The 6550-nt window shown below is 44.1% G+C and overlaps 1 pseudogene; it reads right to left on the reverse strand.

The window, feature by feature from the left end:
- Positions 1–3898: 3898 nt before the first annotated feature.
- LOC106969382 (trifunctional enzyme subunit beta, mitochondrial-like) lies at positions 3899–5170 on the reverse strand (annotated as a pseudogene).
- Between the last annotated feature and the right edge of the window lie 1380 nt (positions 5171–6550).

Below are 6550 nucleotides of genomic sequence, written 5' to 3' on the forward strand. Positions count from 1 at the left end.
TGAAATAATACCTACAGAAAATGTCTTGTGTGCACATAAAGCCTGTGTCTACACTGAGGGAAGGGGCTGGCATCCTCCCTGGGATCTCTCCATTTGCTCCTTTTCAGTCCTCCCTGTACCTACTTCCTTGTGGCTGGCCAAGGCCAACACCAGCCATCACTGATTCGTAGGGCTGACAAGGCTTGTGTTCTTGGGTCTTTACCACTCGATTTTACTTCCTGCCTGTTCTTGCCGCATGTGATGTTGCCCTGTATTTGCAAGGCAAGTGACCTCAGATTCAGTCTTAAGGCTGCAGAATTTTCCAGTGCACACAGCTCTGTTGCCATGTCCGGACAATAGCCACGTCCCGAGAACAGCCACGCCCTCAGAATAATGATGAATCCCAGTCCCCACCTCCTGCCATGCATCTTCTCTTGTTGGGACTGCAGCTGAAAACCAGTATTTGGATCTATGGACTCTTGAGAATGTACCAATGCTGACCTGGAATTGAGCCCACATGCTAATGACTCCTTGTCCTTGTACACCTACATTACTCAAACATCCTGGCTCATCTTTAGCCTGATCAGTCTAAAGAAAGCAGTTTAACACATGACAGTGAACTCTACAGAGCTTGAAAATTCAAAGTTTAAAGGACTTATGTCTCATGTTTCAATAGAGGACATCTGTTTAGCCTTACACAATTAATTGTCGATCAATCAAGGCTTGAAAGTCCTTTGAAACACGTGAGAAGCAATCAATTATATTTATTAAAAGGATCCTTTTAAGAGGCGCATGGGTGGCTCAGTCAGTTAAGCGTCTGAGTTTGGCTCAGGTCTTGATCTCATGGTTGGTGGGTTTGAGCCCCGCGTCGGGCTCTGTGCTGACAGCTGGGAGCCTGGAGCCTGCTTCTGATTCCGTGTCTCCCTCTGCCCCTCCCCTGCTCATGCTCGGTCTCTCTCTGTCTGCCAACAATCAATAAATGTAAAAATAAATAACTAAATAAAAATAAAAGGATCCTTTTAAGATAAAAGTCACTAAAATAGTGTCCAGAATATACACACACGTATTTTATTAATGTGACATATTGTGTAGTATTAAATAATAAATAAATATTTGGTAATTATGAATAGAAAAAAACCTCTAAAGTTACAGAGGTCCAAAATGTGTGCCTATGAGTAGCACCTGTATTATTAGTGTCAGAAAAGCACACAGTATAAAAATATGCACCGGGGTGATTTGATTTACAGAGTTCGTCACTGTCCATTTCCAGAATGCATTGTCACATTTCTCACTGCTGAGAAGTCCCACTACCACATGGCAGGATGGCAGGATCAGTGCTCATCATTAGCAAGGGGTGGCCAAAGCCCAGGAGCCAATATATGTTTGGGGAACCCTTGTTTCCTCCAGAACCCTTCCCCTCCTTTCCTGAATCTCATGAGGCTATGATTCTGTGTCTGGCATTGTGTGTGACTCACTCCGATTCTCCACACATCTTTTCCTGCCCGTTCAATGCTGGTGACATTCCTCAACATTGCACACACTGGTAAAGTGATGTTAATACAGTGGGTCTTTCCCACACCCAGCAGGACATCCTGGTTAGCTCCCTATCGTTAGAAAAGTCCCCACTGCAAAGCTCTACCCCAGAGGGAATGCAGTCAGAGGGCTGAGGAGAATCACAAATCCAAATGTGGGCACAAGGACAGTGTCGCATTTGGGAATTGGCTGTGGTTTAACTCATCCAATTGTCTCGGTGACCTCCTCCATCCATATTGGCTGTTACCTCTTATTTAGTCAATCTGCACTATCGGTACATTGGCTGAAACGCTCCGGAGAGCATTCCAGGTTTCTGCTCAAAATGTGCTTCCGAATGAGTCTGGGCAGCCCTCTCCTGGAAGAGACAGAAGACCCTCCATTTTGGCTTCAGACCCTGATTCCAATCTTGGCTGTGTGGTCCTCCCGCAAAGAACATTCATGTCTCACTTTCTTTCTCTACAGATTCTGCCTTATTTCAGTGTGTTCCTGTGAAATGTGCAGTGAATGTAAAAAGGTTTCCAACACAGAATACCTGCAGGGCTCAGTCGATTAAGCATCCAACTCTTGATTTCGGCTCAGGTCATGATCTCATGGTTTTGGGATCGAGCCCTGCGTCAAGCTCCATGCTGACAGCGTGGAGCCTGCTTGGGATTCTCTCTCTCCCTCTCTCTGTCTCTCTGCCTTTCCCCCAACTTGTACACGTGCTTACGTACTCTCTCACTCTCCAATTAAATAAGTAAGCATTAATTATTTTTTATCACACATTGGCATGGATCCAGGCATGTTCCTCCAGCTGCTGAGTAGTGAGGAGGTAGCTGCAGAAATTGTGGCTAATGAAAATCTGAAGGTGAACTGAATAGTGGAAGGTAAATATGTGCTCACCTAGTCAATGGAACAAAGGTATTCTAGACTAATGGGTCCTTCTCCTACATCGAATCTGTCACCCTTCAACTACAACCTAGACCTTCAGAACATTCTCTTAAAACGTGAATCATGCATTCACTTTTATTGATCACCTCCACTGAGAAAGGCATCGTGCTATTCATCAGGAGTATCGCTTTTAGGGCACCCACATTGCTCAGTCCAACTCTTCGTTTTGGTTCAGGTCATGGTCTTGCAGTTCATGAGTTCAAGCCTCACATCAGGGTCTGCACTGACAACATGGAATCTGCTTAGGATTCTCTCTCTCTCTCTCTCTCTCTCTCTCTCTCTCTCTCCCCCCCCCTTCTCCCTCTCCCTCTCCCCCTCCCTCTCCCTCTCTCTTTCTCTTTCTCTCTCAAAGTAAATAAATAAAAACCTTGAAAAACTTTTTAAAAAGTTTTCACAGCATCTCAGTAAATATTAATGACTCACAAATCCCCATCATAGACTTCGGGAATTTACCGATACCCTAAACTTTTTTTTATATAAGAAAACATGAAACACAGTATATAATTTCTTTCATTTTTCTTCAATGCTTTTTCACTGAAGATTTACATGGTACTTATATGCCTAAATATTTACTGTACGTTTTAGTAACATTTAAACTCTGAATTCTCTTTTCGTAAGTTTCTTTAGGCACATTGGTTTCTATTTTATAGGAAACCCTTATCTTTACGTCACAAATAGGAAGGTATATAATTTTCAAATGTTACAAGGATGGTTCTAAATTTCAGGTAACCTCTTCCCGAAATTGCAACCACTCATTTAGTCTTTAATGAAAACGGAAAAACCAAAAACAATTGCATTAATGTGTCACTGTGTAGGGGCACGTGGCAAACTCAGACAGTTGAGCGTCCAACTGTTAATTTGGGCTCTGGTCATGATCTCGCAGTTCTGAGATCAAGCCCCCATAGGGCTCCGCACTGAGCGTGCAACCTATTGAAGATTCTCTTTCTGCCCCTCTCCCCCACTCTCTTTAAAATAAATATAAAAGTAAAATTTTATTTTTATTTCTTTTAATGTTTACTTATTTATTTTGAGAGAGACAGACTGAGCAGGGGAGCAGCAGATGGAGAGGGAGAGGGAAGATCCCCAGCAGGCTCCACAGCTGCCAGTGCAGAGCCCAATGTGGGGATCAAACTCACGTACTGTGAGATCATCACCTGAGCCCAAACCAAGAGTTGGTGGCTTAACTTTAAGCCTTTGGCACCCAGACACCCCTAAAACTAAAAATTTAAAGGTATCATTGTATCAGAATCTGGTGACTAAGAAATCCCTCAAAAAGCAGTGAGCCAAGATTACTGGGAGACTTGGAACACTAGCAAGGCTTAACTGCATAGAATTTAACAAGTGGCCACAAATTGTATTTTCCTACAAGGAGCTAGGAACTGCAGATAGCATTTGGTGATGCACCGAAATGGCATCGCCTAGTGCAACTGTTGCGCAGAAACTCCAGGTCACCTCCTCTGTCTCTATTAATTTGGATAAGCTCCCACTAGCAAAGCATGACCCCGCCCTCCAGTTATACAGGCATCCAGTAAGCAATACTGGTCTCCATCCTTCCATAATCTGTCGGCAGCTGCCGTGACCAACCGGCAGCCGGTGGTTCCAAATGAGTGTGCCAGGGACAGCCCTCCATCCCAGTTGTTAATCTTCACCAGAGGAGGTAATCCAACCTTGGTGTTTCTTCCCAAGTATTTTGCAAAAGCCAATCTGTGACTTTAAAATCAGCCACCATCTGACCTGAGAACGCTTCCTGAGACTCAAAGACATCAGTATCATACGTTGTTAATACTGCCTTTTCCAGAGCTTATGGAGCATATGTTGACCCAAGTAAAAGTGGATCTTTTGCATCCTGAGGCCCATGCACAAAATCTCTCAAATATGCCTTCGGTTTATAACATCTGGCCAGAGATTTTTTCCTCTGCCATCATCAGCGTCTCTGAAGCACCACCAGTCAGGAAAGAAGAATTTGTAGCTGAATGCCCTGATCTTTGAGAACTGTATCTTTTCCCGGTAGTCTGAAGGGGACAATATCAGCTAGGAGTCCTTCATCCCGTACCTTCTTGGCCAGGCTGTGCAAGTACAGCACGTCCTCACCCTGGTCCAGTCAGGAAACTGCAGAAGCAGTGGCCAGCCCATCTGCAGAGTGGTCCATGGTCTCACCAGTGCAGAACTCCACCAGTGCGGGGAGCTTGGATGGTAGGAAATTCAAACTGACCCAGAATCTTGGCCTTATTGAGACCAACCATCATTTTCCTTACTTTCCTTGAGTGGTGAACAGGGATGTCAGGCAGTAACTTCATGACCACATCACACTGCCCAGAAGCAATCAATCCAATACCTGTAGTTATGGTTGGTTGGCAGAGATGAAAGGCATGGTGACCGTGGGAGCAGGAGTCTTGTCTGAGAAGCCAGCTCAGAGCCCAGCCTCTCCAGCCACACTGCCGGTTTTCACTTCCCATGTAACTGTCCCCAAGATGACCCTATCAGCAGCTTCCTTTGGGGCATTGGTCTGATGCTTCAAAGCCAAAAGTGCTGCTCTATCCAAACCATGTGGCATCAGGTCCTTCACTGATGTGTCTAATTGCAAAAGTGGAATGTTAGCACCAGCCACCACCGCGATGCTCCTCGTGTTAGGTTTGGCTAAGGGGTTCTTTAATTTGGTCTTGGTGACTGGGGCACCCCTTGCTTGGAGGAACAGCTTCGAGGTCTTATGGAAAATCTGAGGCCCCATTCTAGTGCACTGGCAACATTTTTAAATGTGGCAAGACTAGACTATAACTTGTTTCTTAGCAGAAGAAAACAATAGAAGTACTTGAAGGTCTGAATCTGTTTTTGTTATTTTTTAAATGTTTATTTTTGAGACAGAGAGAGATAGAGTGTGAGCAGGGGAGGGGCAGAGAGAGGCAGAGACAGAATCTGAAGCAGGCTCCAGGCTCCCAGCTGTCAGTGCAGAGTGTCATCGTGCTTGAGCTCATGGACCGCGAGATCATGACTGGAGCCGAAGTCAGACACTCAACCAACGGAGCCAATAGGGCACCCCTGAATCTGTTTTATAGACAGACTATTTCTAGAAGTATTTAAATATGCTCGTCTGGAGTCTCAGTCTTTGTACTGACCTAACGCTTTTCAATATGTACCAATCAGTGCTGACTATTGGTTGATCAGTTCAACAGTTGGGAATGATAGACTGTTCACAATACCCTCTATTCTTGACTTTTATTTCTTTTCTTTGTCTTTCTCTTTTTCATATAGTAAGGTGGCAGAATAGAACAGCTGGATTTTTGTGTATGTAGAATAATCTTGAACTATTTGATAGGTCACAAATCCTCCCCCCAAGATCTGCGTTCATAATTCCATCCTGTAAGGTATGTGTGCATACGCTCACGCACACACACATACAAATATATACACAGACTCATCAAAAGCTGATGGCCAGGGGCACCTGGGTGGCTCAGTCGGTTTGGCATCCAACTTCGGCTCAGGTCATGTTCTCACGGTTTGTGGTTCGAGCCCCGCATCGGACTCTGTGCTGACAGCTCAGAGCCTGGAGCCTGCTTCCGATTCCGTGTCTCCCTCTCTCTGGCCCTCCCCCACTCACACTCTGTCTCTCTCTCTCAAAAATAAATAAACATTAAAAAAAATGTTTTAAGTGGATAGAAAATAAATGATGGTTATTGGCTTCTTCATATACATTTTTACTCAGGTGGAATTATGAGTAAACAGTTTGAATCAGCACTGAAGGCTGTTTCATTAATGCCATTTTTTTTGAAATTCTATAAAACTTCCTGATAATTATTATTTTCCAGTCTTTGGATTCTTCGCTTCTGGAGTTCTGCTGACAAATTTGCTTTCTCTTCATTTGTTTGATACATATATCTGGTTTCTGTGCTGCAGTAAAAATGCCAACTGAGATTTTTCTTCTTGTTTTTTCCCTTCTGTGAAGAATTTTTGCAGAGCTCCAAAGGAAATACAGAAAATACAAGATAAGCTACTGCATGAAATAAAATTCATAAAACGCCCTTCCCAAGTGGTTCTCTGAGAAGCATGCGCCTCTAGTTTCTGAAGACTGCCAAGTTTATCTCTTTGATTCAATGGTACGAGCCACCCTCCA

The sequence above is a fragment of the Acinonyx jubatus genome, chromosome X, assembly GCF_027475565.1.
Source record: "Acinonyx jubatus isolate Ajub_Pintada_27869175 chromosome X, VMU_Ajub_asm_v1.0, whole genome shotgun sequence".
NCBI lineage: Eukaryota > Metazoa > Chordata > Mammalia > Carnivora > Felidae > Acinonyx > Acinonyx jubatus.